A 14,064-nucleotide genomic window follows, 5' to 3' on the forward strand; every position below is an offset into this window, starting at 1 on the left:
TATCTTTGAACTCCAGAGACAGTTGGAATGTCAGTCCTTCTCCTTTTGCAAGGCTCTCAGCTTCCAAGGCAAGTTTGTACATTTCCCAATTCCTGCCACTGCCCTAGCTACATCCCCCACAGACCTGTGCTTGGAGGGGAGAGGCAGCCTGAGGGGGAAGGGTCAGACAAATATTCTGTCCCTTCTTCCTCCAGGACATGAGTATCTACTATCCCTCCCCTTGCATATACTTTGAACTTCTGATTTTGAAAATCAGAAAATCTGATTTTCTGGGATATGTGTTCTCTGATCCACCTATCTGCAAATGGTTCAACTAATTCAGCCAGCCCAATTTCACCTCGCTGAAACCCACAGAGAAATAACTCAACAATAAAAAGATGAATAGCTCAGTTAAAAACTGGACAAAGCATCTGAATAGACCTTTCTCCAAGGAAGATATGCAAATGGATTTGATGCACATTGAAAGACACTCAACCCCACTAGTTGTCAGGGAAATGAAAAGCAAACAGGACTGAGATGTTTAGAAGGAAGAATCTGCAACCTGCTTTGCAACGCATCAGAAAAATAAGATGTTTTGATGGGGGGGAGGGGATGGGTGATGGATAGGTATGCAATGAAACAAGTCAAAAAAATGCTAATGGGAAAATCTGGGTGATAGATATATGCTTGTTCACTGTAAAATTCTTTGAACTTTTAGGTATCTTAGAAAGTTCATAATAAAATTTTGAGGAACAAGGAAGAGGCGCAGTTGTATTTTAAGGATATATGAAAGTGCTTCTCCCCTCCCTCTCCAGCTCCACATGACATCCTTTCTTGTTTGATGGCATTAGCAAGTCACCTTGCAGTCTTGCCCAGTGATTCTGTCCGGAGCAGGACATCCTACTAGGTGGACATGGATGGCTGGGCAGTGAAAAAAACCGCAAACTGCCTGCAAGGGCAGAGACTTGGCCATTTGAGAACATGTGGGGCTGTAGCCGCCAGAGGGCACATTTGTGGCGTCTTGAGCTCCGAGAAGCTCGGGACAGCGTGGCAGGGAGCCAGGAGCTGGGCAGGTTCTTCCCCAGGGCAGAAGCGTTCCTGTGACCTGCTGCCCAGGTAATTACCTGCAGAAAACAGCCCTTTGAACAAGGCTCTGAGAGTCAGCGCCTACCTTCTGGCCCCACAGAGTCTGATGAAGAAGAAAAGGAGGGAGGAAGAAAGTACTGTGCTGAGCCAGTGTCAGTGCTAAGTGCCTTCCCATCGCTTATTTCATGTATTAGTTATGAATTAGCCTGAAAATAGAACAGAAGTTGGAGAGCAAAAGATACACACTTCATTTCTGACAGAGACTACCCAATTAGGGGTTACCAGTTTCTCCCAAGGCAAAGCAGCTTTTCTGGGCACTAACGTTCCTCCCCACCCCCATCCCCCACACCCCAGCAAAGGGACTGCGTACCTGTATTCCCTGGGCTGAGATAGCACCTGGTAGTGGCATCTGATGACTTCACTCAGCATCTTCAAGGAGCCTGCCCACCCAGCCAGGTCTGCCCACCTGCTTCTCCCTGTGGGGCTAGTGGAGTATGTGACCCTTGGACCCTTCCTCAGCTCAGAGTATCCACATCTCCCCTGATGGAAGTGTTCACTCAAAAAAATATGCACAACCTAGAAATTGAGAGTTGTGTTTTATTCAAAGGACAAAACTGAGGACTTAAGCTGAGAGGCAGCATCTCTAGTAACTAGAGAAAATCACTCAGAGGAGGGGATAGGGAGCTGGCATGTATAGGAGTTTTGCAACAAAGTAAGGTGGTAGGAACAAAAGATTACTGTTAATCAAAGAAAACCAGATTTCTCAAGTTAAGGAATGGAGTGTTTTTCTCCTTTTGGGAAGATTCAAAGTCTGGGCTCACTAGAATCATTCCTTTGATACGCATCTCTGCTACCTGGGGCCAGCATCCTGTGTTTTCACATCCTGAGGGCTCACCAAGGGAGTGGCTGCAGTCTGATGGCTGCTACAAGGCAAGTATTCTTTGTTTCCTTCCTGAGTTCCCTCAGGGCTCACCAGAGTCAAAGGTGGCTGCAATCTCATTTCTGTGACATCCTTTGTTTACTGGTATGGTTGGCAAAATTTTACTTCTCAACAGCATTTTCTGGAGAGTCAGGCATAAATTATCAATCCATGTTATATAAACCAGTGGTTTCCTCAAATTTTTGTGTGTGCAGCCACAGCCTAAGAGTCTCAAATATTATCCTCAGAAGCCTCCACTCCATACCCCCATCTCCTCACCCAAGAGACCAACCCAGAGCTTCTGGGCTTGCAGCCGGAGGGAAACCCCAGCCATAAAGGCTCTTCAGGGCTTCTTACAAGTCAGCCACCTTATTCTCCTCTAGAAGGGAAGTCACCTCCTGACTTTCCACCTGCCAGACTGGGAGGAGGGGAGATATGAGCCCCATGGGAATTTGGTTAGAAAGGATTTTGATTAGTGCTTCTTTGGTATTTAAATATTTTAATTCACAAGTAGTATATGTTGAGCCTAAGAAATAAGATAAGCATGAAGACAACTAAATTCTTCATCCATGAAACTATCCTGAGATAAACACTCCTACATTTTGGTGTATACTGCACTGAACTTTTTATTTCTGTGCATTATAAGATATACTGTTTGTAACCTGTTTTATTATTTAACAATGTTCACAAATAAGTTTCAATAGTTAAAAGAATTTTTTAAAGATAAAATTATGACTCTCCTACATATACAAATTGAACACATGTTAAAGATTTCAAGTCATTATTAATGAAGGAAGCATTTAAGTGGGAAATACACATTCTGATACCAGCCACGTACATTTCTTATTTGTATTATGCACTAAATTCTGGTATTGATAAAGGGCTCATCCACATTTTATATGAAGTGACTGACGGTTTATCATTTTAAAAGTTTTGAGTGAACAAATACCAAGAATACCATAAAAATTGTCACTTGTGCAATTCTCTTTTTTATTACTCAGTGAACTTTATTACATTTATAGTTGTACCATGATCATCACAACCCAATTTTATATCATTTCCATCCCAAACCCCCAGTGTATTTCCCCCCATCCCCAACCTGTCTCATTTGGAAACCATAAGTTTTTCAAAGTCTGTGAGTCAGTATCTGTTCTGCCAAGAAATTCATTTGTAGACATAGTAACTTGGTAATTCTATTACATTGTATTTTTTATATACTGATAATTATAGAGATTATGACCATGATTATGAAATTGCAAAACACCTGTAGGAAGGGATAATTAGATTCCTCACAATTGGAGATCCTGCTGTGGCACAACTGGATCAGCAGCATCTTGGGAGCTCTGGGACACAGGTTTGATCCCCAGCCCAGCACAGTGCTTTGAGGATCTGGTATTGCAGTAGCCGCTTAGGTTGCAACTATGGCTCAGATCTGATCCCTTGCCCAGGAACTCCATATTCGAGGGGCAGCCAAAAAAAAAAAAAAAAAAAAAAAAAAAGCAGCAGCAGCTAACCATAGATTCCTTACAATTCTGTGTTGGTTCTTTATTCTAATATGAATTTTGCTGGTTGCCACCATGTTTTGGACTATTGAAATGCCTATGCCTTTCTGGCCCCATTTTTGCTTCTAAGCCATCAGTAAAATATAATTAAATATTTATATTAAGGAGCTGAACTTCAAAAATTCATAGATTTTTATTTTCATCCTGTTTGTAGTGTATTTAGAGTTTGTACATTACTTGGAGAAATAACTTCACAGTCTTATCCTTTTACATAATTGTATATTTAACAATAAAAAGAAAATCATAATGTCAAAAAAAATGAGGGAGCACTTAAGAGGTTACAGAAGAGGAGTCAAGAAAGCAGACACCTGTAGATAAGGGATCGGTTTTGGATTTGCAATTGGAGACAAAAGTGATTTCTTCCACTAGGGTGTGGCTAGTCAAACGAACCTCCACTGGACAGAATTTATCAGCATATCTGTTAAGAATTACTTGCATTGCGATCATTTGCAGAGATACAAAATGGCCAAAAGATCATGGAACTCCATAGAGTCAGAATCAGCTACTCCAGGGGGCTGCACTCCACACAATGCCTAATTTTCAACTGAGGCACAAATTTTCCCCTACACTGTATAAACAATGTTTATATGCCTCTGTGCTCTCTTTTGAATGATCACTTTTTTTTTTTTTTTTTTTTTTGTCTTTTTAAGGCCACACCCACGGCATATGGAGATTCCCAGGCTAGGAGTCAAATCGGAGCTGTAGCCACCAGCCTACCCACAGCCACAGCAACACCAGATCCAATCCACGTCTTCAACCTGCACCACAGCTCACAGCAACGCCAGATCCTTTACCCACTGAGGGAGGCCAGGGATCAAACCTGCGTCCTCATGGATACTAGTCAGATTCGTTTCCTCTGAGCCACAATGGGAACGCCATGAATGGTCACATGTTTTTATCATGTTGATATCTCTATAATTTATTTAGCAAACTCTTATTGAACTTCCAATTCTTCATCAGTGTAAAGAATACAGTAGTTCCTTTACTATGAACATCTTTGGACATTATCTGATTAATCCCTAGAAAAGAAAGTCCTAAGTAGAAGGATGTGCACATTTCTGAGGTGTCGGATACATGTTGACAAATGACATTTATAAGCTTATTTCTAACCCACTTTGAATCTTCCCTCAAGTCCAAACTTTCTCAAGTGTGATTTAAGACTCAAAAAGTGTATGCTCCATTGACCTTAAACAAATAGACTGCCAATTATTTCTCCAGCAAAATGGGTTTATTCAGGATCCATAGAGAATTGCAGTTTGGGGGTCTGCACCATGATGAGCCATGTGGAAGTCCTGAGCAAAACATGGAGAGGAAATATTCTTTTATAGAGGGGCGTAGACTGAGTTGCACCTATCTCTCATTGGCTGAGCTCCTACAGGCAAGAAGGGGGGTCTCTCTTCTTCCTACCAGGTTCTGCAAAGCCTGAGAGCTACCCTCCTCTGGTCTCTCAACTCTATTTTTTTTTGTCTTTTTTGTCTTTTTTTCTTTTTAGAGCCACACCTGCAGCATATGGATGTTCGCAGGCTAGGGGTCTAATCAGAGCTGTAGTCGCCAGCCTATGCCACAGCCACAGCAACACCAGATCCGAGCTGCAACTGCGACCTATACCACAGGTCACAGCAACGATGGATCCTCAACCCACTGAGCAAGGCCAGGGATTGAACCCGCAACCTTATGGTTCCTAGTCAGATTCATTTCTGCTGCACCACGATGGGAACTCCTCAACTCTATTTTCATTATTAATTTTTTTACAGTTCCTTTGGCAAAAAAAGAAAAAAGAAAGATTCCTTGCACTGCACAGAAATTTCATTCCACTTCTTGGTAAAATGATTTGCTAATGAAAGAAGAGTCAGCAGAGTGTGAAGTCGATGGAACAGTCAAACAAATGTGCAGATAAGTCAAGCTGAGCCATCGTTTCTGCAAATGCCCTCTTTCATAACCTGCTCCTAATAACACCCTCCCGCCCTGTCTCCAACACCACACAGACCCCCCCCCCCAGCACCCTCTCCTCAGAAGCACAAGAGAAGAATCCCTCAGAGCATCAGCGTCTTGAGACCTGAGCTTTCCCACCCTTCTTCCCAGTTAGGAGTGATTTCCCAGTGCTTCTGAGCAGAGACCAGGACATTGTATTTAATCCTAGCAGAAGGTTATATAGTTAATCTGATAACACCCATCAGGCAAGGTCACTGGGAGAATTTGATGATGTTGAACTGTCCCAAACCTTGTTCTTCCAGAAAACAAAGACGGTGAAGAAATTCCTCCCACCCAAAACTGGTGTGTTCCAAAGCCCTCCCACCCTTCTGCCTCCTGGGAAACAGCTCTGCAAAGGATCATGTTTCCCATGTGACTTAGCTAAGACTTGCTGTTCACTCTCTCTCATGACTCACCGACGCACCCCCTAATTACCTGTGGTGAAACCAATCACATAAGTGTGTCTCACAAGTGATTGCATACCCTGTGGGTGCCCCTGAAACTAGCTAGACATGAACATTTCCTTTCCAGCTGCCTGAGATGCTTCCTGATCACAGTCACCCCACTGATAACTTGTCTGCTCCTCCCTAGACAAGTTTAAGGATTTTTTTTTTCTTTTTTCCTTTTTTGGCCATCCTCCGGCATATGGAGTTTCTGGGCTAGGGATCAGATCTAAGCCCCAGTTGCAACCCACACTGCAGCTGTGGCAATGCCAGATTCTTAACCCACTGTGCCCAGCAGGGGATTGAACCTGCCTCCCAGCGTTACAGAAATGCCACTGACACCATTGCGCCACAGCAGGAACTCCTAAGGGAATTCCTACTCTGCCCCACAAGACTCTTGAATCTTTGGATCTTGGGTACACTACCTATTGCAATAGCTTGAACAAAATCAATTTCCTGACTGGTGTGGTGTTTATTTATTTTTTAGGGGGTGCTCTGACACAATTCTCTTAACTTGGAGTGCATTTCTCCCTCCGTCCCTTTCTCTCTCTGCCTCTCCCTCACGCTCCCAGAAGTTATCAGCTGTGGTTAATTTCTAGTAACTCCAAGCAAAGCTTAGGGGGCATCTGCTCAGAGCTAGGATCCTACCCCAGGACTGAGGTCCATCTCCCTGTCTGTTTCGTTTCTTTGAGGGCCTCCTCTCACCCTTTGAGGGAACATGGGAATGTATGGGCTCTATCTACATCACCTGCTGGAACAGCAATCCTAGGATGTGGGAGGGGCATGTGGAGGGGGGGTGGGGAATGCCCCTGGAGAAGGAGGGCAGATGGACTTTGGGAAAAAGAGCACCAGGCAGTCATGAAGAGGCTGCAGGAACCCATGGACGTGTCAGGTATCACTCACTGCTGATGCTTCCTGGCCACACACCCCCAGGCCAGCTCTACAGGGAAGAACATGCCTCCCAGGCAAAGGGAATATTTCACTCACACATTCATTCAACAAACTTGAATTTATACCACTGAGTCTGGAGTGAGTGAGGGAGCGAGGGACTGAGTGAATGAATGATGAAGTACTGGATACTATGAAAAGACTCAGAGAAATAAGACAGAACCCCTGCACACTCAGACTCAGCTTCTACACAGGAAGATGGTCCAAGGGCAAAAAAAAAAAAAAATAGTAGCTATGATACCATTGGGAGTCTGTGCAAATTGGAAGAAGTCCACCTTGACAGACTCAGTGCCTGGGCCTATGATAGGGAAGAAACTGTGTTCTATTACAAGTTAATCACTAAAGGGATGTTACCTATAAGGGTAAATTATACATAATGGCCCATCTCTGGGAACCCTGCTTCCCAGGTAAGACATATTAAGCTAAAATACGTTTGTTGCACTCACAGGAAACATCCTGAGCAGGCCCCATCCTGATTGGCTGCAGGCAAGATTAACACACCCCTCTTTCCCCTCCAGAGTCTGGTCAGAACCCAGACTTCCTCCCCAAGCCCCGCCCTGCCCCCTTTAGTATAAAAAGAGCCTGATTGCTAATAGAGCGAAGATGGTTTTTTGGGATATTAATGTGCTATCTTCGCAGCCAGCTCGTTTTCGCATAAAGTCATGATTCCTTGTCCCAGCAACTCATCTCTCGGTTTATTGGCCTGTTGTGCGGCAACTGGTCCAAGCGTGGACTGGGTAACAGGCTCTAGGCTTGGGAAACAAAGAGCAAGCTGGCTTTGAGCACACCATCTCCTCACCCTCTCAGCTGGGCAGCCCCATGCAGGGTTCAGCCTGCTTCTCTGTGAACAGCTTCATGGAGGAGGTAGTGTTTGAGTCTGCTGGAAGGAAGAACAGGTAGGACTTTGATGGGTAGAGGTGGGGGGGAGGGCAAGGGGGCTGTTGAGAGCAGAGGGTAGGGAATTGTGGGCAAAGGGATTGGTTGAGCAAGATGCTGGTAGCAGGCATGAAGGGGCTCCCCATGGGAGCATGGAGATGCTGCTGAAGCTGTCTCCTGGGAGGCCATAACAAGGTGACCTTCCAGGTGAGTGCTCCCAGGTAACACCCCCAGACCAGTCAAGCAGAGAAGCCCAGTACCCCAAAGAGCACAGGCTTGGGGCTTGTTTTGTACTGAATTGTCCCCCATATTCACACAGTGAAGCCCTAACCCTGGGACCTTAGACGGTGACAGTACTTGGAGACAGACAGTCCTTTAAACAGGTAATAGGGTTAAATGAGGTCATGAGGGTGGGGCCCTCACCTGACCATATTTATGTCCTGATGAGAGAGGAGGGGAAAACCTGTGATGCACAAACACAGAGGAAAGATCATGTAAGGACATAGTGGGAGAATGGCCTCAGGAGAAACTGGCAGTGCTGGCAGCTTGATCTTGGACATGCAGCCTCTGCAACTGTGGGAAATAAATATCTGTTGTTCAAGCTGCCCGATCCAAGGTGTTTTTTTCTAGCAGCCTGAGCAGGAGTCAACCCCAGGCTCAAAACCTCATGACAGGGGCCCCCTCTATGAGCCTGTCTCCCAATCCGATGTACAAAACAGAGGGAGAAACACATACCGCCTGGGGCAGCCATGCAGCTTGAGTGAATCATGTGTGTGAAATGACATCTAGTAAGTGTGCTGGTGGGGACAGGGGTTGTCATCTCTAAAATGGGATGTGGAGGGGAGCAGACACACTGGAGGGGAGGAAGTAAAGAAATTCTCATATTTATCCCACACCTTTCCTTTACATTCCTATTTTAACATATGGTTTCATGGATGTAATACATAAATAAACAAATGTTTCTAATTGATGAAAAAAATCCTTGTGCACTTTTATTTTGTGCATAGTTTAATGCACATTATATATAAGTTCAGTGCCACGTGTATATATGATATGAGTAAACAGATTTGCATCTAGTAGGGATATAAGACTTTTAGAGGTACTGATAGGAATGTGCAATTTAAAAAACTCTGAAGAAGTTCTTGGTGTGGTGCAGTGGGTTAAGAATCTGACTGCAGTGGCTCAAGTTATTGCAGGGCTGGGTTCGATGCTCAGCACAGAGGATTAAAGATCTGGTGCGGCTGCAGGTATGGGATAGATCTCAGCTGTGGCTCAGATTCAATCCCTGGCCTGGGAATTTCCATATGGCACAGGTGTGGCCATAAGAAAAACAAACTCTGGAGACTTGTGTAGACGTTAGTAATGTGTCCACTAAGAGTTCTTTGCATCCCCTGATCTGCCAGGGAAAGGAAGCAGTGTGGTTGTAACCAGATGCTATCAGGAGGTGGGAGGTTCAAGGGAGAATGGCAAAGCACCTGTGCCCACCTAGCCTCTGGAGAGGAGTTGAGACCTTTGAAGTGGGAGCTCCAAGTCAATTCATCAGAGCCATTGGGAGGTTCTGCGAATGAACAAGGGTCTTCTGGGCACTGGACAGGCCCCACTGGCACAGACAATGGCACAAAGATCACTCTTCAGACAGTCCACTGTCATGGTTAATAATAATGTGATTCTATTAGTAACATGGTTAAAAATTCACAGCAGGAAGGCTGGGAAACTGGAACAGTCAAGGAAAAAGGGGTGAGTGCTGAGTGGAGGTGCCCCCAACACACTGGACGTGTGTAGGTTCCCTTTGAGATCTCCCCAAAATGACTGGAGGAACTTGGATGAGTCAGGGGACCAGGGGAGGCTAAGTTCTTTTGGGGGGAGATAAGTAGCCTGGAGCTTCATCATTTGGGCATCATTGTAAATGTGACCTCGATCCACAGTCATGGACAGATGGGCAGATGGACCACATCGCTACATAATGTGTATTTCATTGAATCTCCTCTGCCCAGGGCTGAGGAGCTCAGTTCCTAGAAACCACATGGGGACACAGTCCAAGGGTTCCCCAGAACAGGCCATGACAATGGAGGAAATGAATCTGTGTTCACTCTGTGAGTGGTCTATATCCATGAAGATAGAGCCTAAGAAACAGAATCCAAACCTGTGGGTCTGAGAGATGCCAATGCTGGGCTGTGTCCAGGAAAAAAAAATAGCCCAGACTTAGGTTTCATCCAGACTCAGTTGAAATTCCTATAGCTGTGTAACCTTGGACAAGTCACTTGATATCTCTGAGCCTAGGTTGTATCATCTGTGAGACAGGAATATTCTCTTCCTCAGAGCAAACAATGGGAGAGTTCTATGTAACCAGTCTGCCCTTGACCTTCAATATCCCCATGACCTTTCTCTGGGGAATGACACTCTGAGTACACAGCCTTTAAGCCTGCTCCAGGTAGACCCCAAGTGGAATCACAGATCACAGGAGCAGTAACCCCAGTGCCATGATTTCTTCTCCCACAAACTGTGGCAAGTAGGAAGCAGCTGGGACAGAGGCTCTTCTTCTAGCATATTCACATTTGGCAGCCAGCCAGCAGCTTCCTGGAGATTGAAAGCACTCACACAGGTCTCCTCTGGGCCAGCGTCAATTCCAACTCCCCCACCCACGAGGATGCTGGAGGACCCCTTCACTGAGCCCTGGCTGGGCACATCCTCCTGAGAGCATGCTGGAGGCTGTGGATGGTTCTCCCACATTCTGCTCCCATTCAGCCCCTCTGAGCCCAGTGGACCCTTCACCTCTTTTCCTGTTCCACCTCCCACTCTCTCTGGCTTCCTTGCCACACTTTGGTACTCTCCTCAGCCAGGCAACATGCCCCAGTGGGGTTGGGGGGGAAGAGCCCTGGACAGCAGAGCAATCCGGGATATTGTGCCCAGTTTCCAGAGCATCTGTACAGCCACTAGTTTTCCCCAACTTCACTCTATCAAGAGGCTTTCCTGTTGGGTGTCTTCCTTACAGGGGTCATGAGTCCCAGAACCCATGTCTTCTTTTTTTTTTTTAATTTTATTGAAATTTAGTTGACTTACAAAGTTGTATTCTTTTCAGGCATACAGCAAAGTGAATCAGTAGAGATATATCCATTCCTTTTCAGATTCTTTTCCCATATAAGTTATTACACAGTATTGAGTAAATATTCCTGTGCTCTACACAGGTCCTATTTAATTTTTTGTTGATTTACAGTGCTGTGGCAATTTCTTTTTTTTAATATTTTTTTCCCACTGTACAGCAAGGGGGTCAGGTTATCCTTACATGTATACATTACAATTACATTTTTTCCCCCACCCTTTCTTCTGTTGCAACATGAGTATCTAGACATAGTTCTCAATGCTATTCAGCAGGATCTCCTTGTAAATCTATTCTAAGTTGTGTCTGATAAGCCCAAGCTCCCAATCCCTCCCACTTCCTCCCCCTCCCATCAGGCAGCCACAAGTCTCTTCTCCAAGTCCATGATTTTCTTTTCTGAGGAGATGTTCATTTGTGCTGGATATTAGATTCCAGTTATAAGTGATATCATATGGCATTTTTCTTTGTCTTCCTGGCTCATTTCACTCAGGATGAGATTCCCTGCAAATGGCATGATGTCATTCTTTTTTATGGCTGAGTAGTATTCCATTGTATCACATCTTCCAAATCCAATCATCTGTCGATGGACATTTGGGTTGTTTCCATGTCCTGGCTATTGTGAATAGTGCTGCAATGAACATGCGGGTGCATGTGTCTCTCTTAAGTAGAGCTTTGTCCGGATAGATGCCCAAGAGTGGGATTGCGGGGTCATAAGGAAGTTCTATGTATAGATTTCTAAGGTATCTCCAAACTGTTCTCCATAGTGGCTGTACCAGTTTACATTCCCACCAACAGTGCAGGAGGGTTCCCTTTTCTCCACAGCCCCTCCAGCACTTGTTATTTGTGGACTTATTAATGATGGCCATTCTGACTGGTGTGAGGTGGTATCTCATGGTAGTTTTGATTTGCATTTCTCTTATAATCAGCGACGTTGAGCATTTTTTCATGTGTTTGTTGGCCATCTGTATATCTTCTTTGGAGAAATGTCTATTCAGGTCTTTTGCCCATTTTTCCATTGATTGATTGGCTTTTTTGCTGTTGGGTTGTATAAGTTGTTTATATATTCTAGAGATTAAGCCCTTGTCGGTTGCATCATTTGAAACTATTTTCTCCCATTCTGTAAGTTGTCTTTTTGTTTTATTTTTGGTTTCCTTTGGTGTGCAAAAGCTTTTCAGTTTGATGAGGTCCCATGGGTTTATTTTTGCTCTTATTTCTATTGCTTTGGGTGACTGACCTGAGAAAATATTCATAATGTTGATGTCAGAGAGTATTTTGCCTATGTTTTCTTCTAGGAGTTTGATGGTGTCCTGTCGTATATTTAAGTCTTTCAGCCATTTGAGTTTGTTTTTGTGCATGGTGTGAGGGTGTGTTCTAGTTTCATTGCTTTGCATGCAGCTGTCCAGGTTTCCCAGCAATGCTTGCTGAATAGACGTTCTTTTTCCCATTTTATGTTCTTGCCTCCCTTGTCAAAGATTAATTGACCATGGGTGTCAGGGTTTATTTCCGGATTCTCTATTCTGTTCCATTGGTCTGTCTGTCTGTTTTGGTACCAGTACCACACTGTTTTGATGACTGTGGCTTTGTGACAATTTCTGGTGTATAGAAGAATGACCCAGTCATATATATATACACATTTTTTTCTCATATTATCTTCCATAATGTTCTATCCCAAGAGACTGGATAGAGTTCCCTGTGCTATGCAGTAGGACCTCATTGCTTATCCATTCTAAATATAATAGTTTGCAACTACTAACCCCAAACTCTTGGTCCATCCCACTCCCTCCTCCTCCCCCTCAGCAACTACGAATCTGTTCTCTATGTCTGTGAGTCTGTATCTGTTTTGTATATTGGATCATTTGTTCCATATTTTCGATTTCACATATAAATGATATCATATGGTATTTGTCTCTTTCTGACTTACTTCACTTAGTATAAGAATCTCTACCTGCATCCATGTAGCTGTAAATAGCATTATTTTGTCCTTTTAATGGCTGAGTAGTATTCCATTGTGTATATATACCACATCTTCTTAATCCATTCATCTGTTGATAGACATTTAGGTTGTTTCCAGATCTTGGCTATTGTGAATAGTGCTGCTATGTACATAGGGATGCACGTATCTTTTTCAATGAAAGTTTTGTCTGGATATATCCCTAGGAGTAGGATTGCTGGATCATATGAACATTCAACATTCAGTTTTCTGAGGTACCTCCATACTGTTTCCCATAGTGGTTGTACCAATTTACATTCTACCAACAGTGTAGAAGAGTTCCCTCTTCTCCACACCCTTTCCGGCATTTATTTTTTGGCTTATTAATGAGGGCCATTCTGACCAGTGTGAAGTGGTACCTCATAGTACTTTCGATATGCATTACACTAATAACTACTGATATTGAGCAATTTTTTTCACATGCCTACTGGCTATCCATATGCCTTCCTCAGAGAAATGTCTACTTAAGTCTTCTGCCAGAATTTTTTGATTGCATTCTTTTTGTTGTTGTTGTTGAGTTGCATGAGTTGTCTCTATATTTTGGAGATTAAGCTTTTGTTGGTTGCATCTTTTGTAACTGCTTTCTCCCATTCCCTAGGCTGTCTTTTCATTTTTCTTATGGTTTTCTTTGCTGTACAAAGGCTTCTCAGTTTGATTAGGTTCCATTTATTTATTTTTGTTTGTATTTCTGTTGCCTGGGGAAATTGACCTAAGAAAACACTCATGTAGTTGATGTCAGAGAACATTTTGCCTATGTTCTTTTCTAGGAGTTTTATGGTTTCATGTCTGTTTGAGTTTTTAAGCCATTTTGAGTTTATTTTTGTGAATGGTGCAAAGATGTATTCTAGTTTCATTGATTTACATGACTGTCCAGTTTTCTCGGCATCACTTCCTGAAAAGACTGTCTTTTTCCCAATTTATATTTTTCCCATTTTATATTCTTGCCTCCTTGGTCAAAGATCAATTGACCTAGGTGTCTGTATTTATTTCTGGGTTCTCTATTCTGTTCCATTGACCTGTATGTCTGTTTTGGTACCAGTAACACACTGTCCTGATTACCGTAGCTTTGTAATACTGTCTGAAGTCTGGGAGAGTTATGCCTCCTGCTTTGTTTTTTCCCCTAGGATTTCTTTGGTAATTCTGTGTCTTTTGTAGTTCCCTATAAATTTTTGGATCATTTGTTCTAGTTCTGT

At 43.6% G+C, this 14,064-nt stretch overlaps 2 protein-coding genes across 3 annotated transcripts in view; one reads left to right on the plus strand and one right to left on the minus strand.

Moving 5' to 3' along the window:
- AGBL1 (AGBL carboxypeptidase 1) overlaps positions 1–14,064 on the minus strand; it is a 1,231,135-nt gene that overhangs the window by 1,120,520 nt on the left and 96,551 nt on the right. The gene's annotated exons all lie outside the window — the stretch shown is intronic.
- The window catches only part of ESR2 (estrogen receptor 2), a 187,888-nt gene continuing 181,331 nt past the window's right edge, over positions 7,508–14,064 (plus strand). Inside the window, exon 1 of one of the 2 annotated variants that reach the window (XM_021081294.2) lies at positions 7,508–7,804. The gene's annotated coding sequence lies outside the window, so the exon portion shown is untranslated. The remainder of the gene's footprint in view (positions 7,805–14,064) is intronic. The other variant, XR_014836302.1, reaches the window with a different exon arrangement.

Source organism: Sus scrofa, chromosome 1, assembly GCF_054392235.1.
Source record: "Sus scrofa isolate SSC_HxYL_T2T_F1_AM1 chromosome 1, Sscrofa_HxYL_maternal_Yorkshire_Landrace_v2.0, whole genome shotgun sequence".
Lineage (NCBI taxonomy): Eukaryota > Metazoa > Chordata > Mammalia > Artiodactyla > Suidae > Sus > Sus scrofa.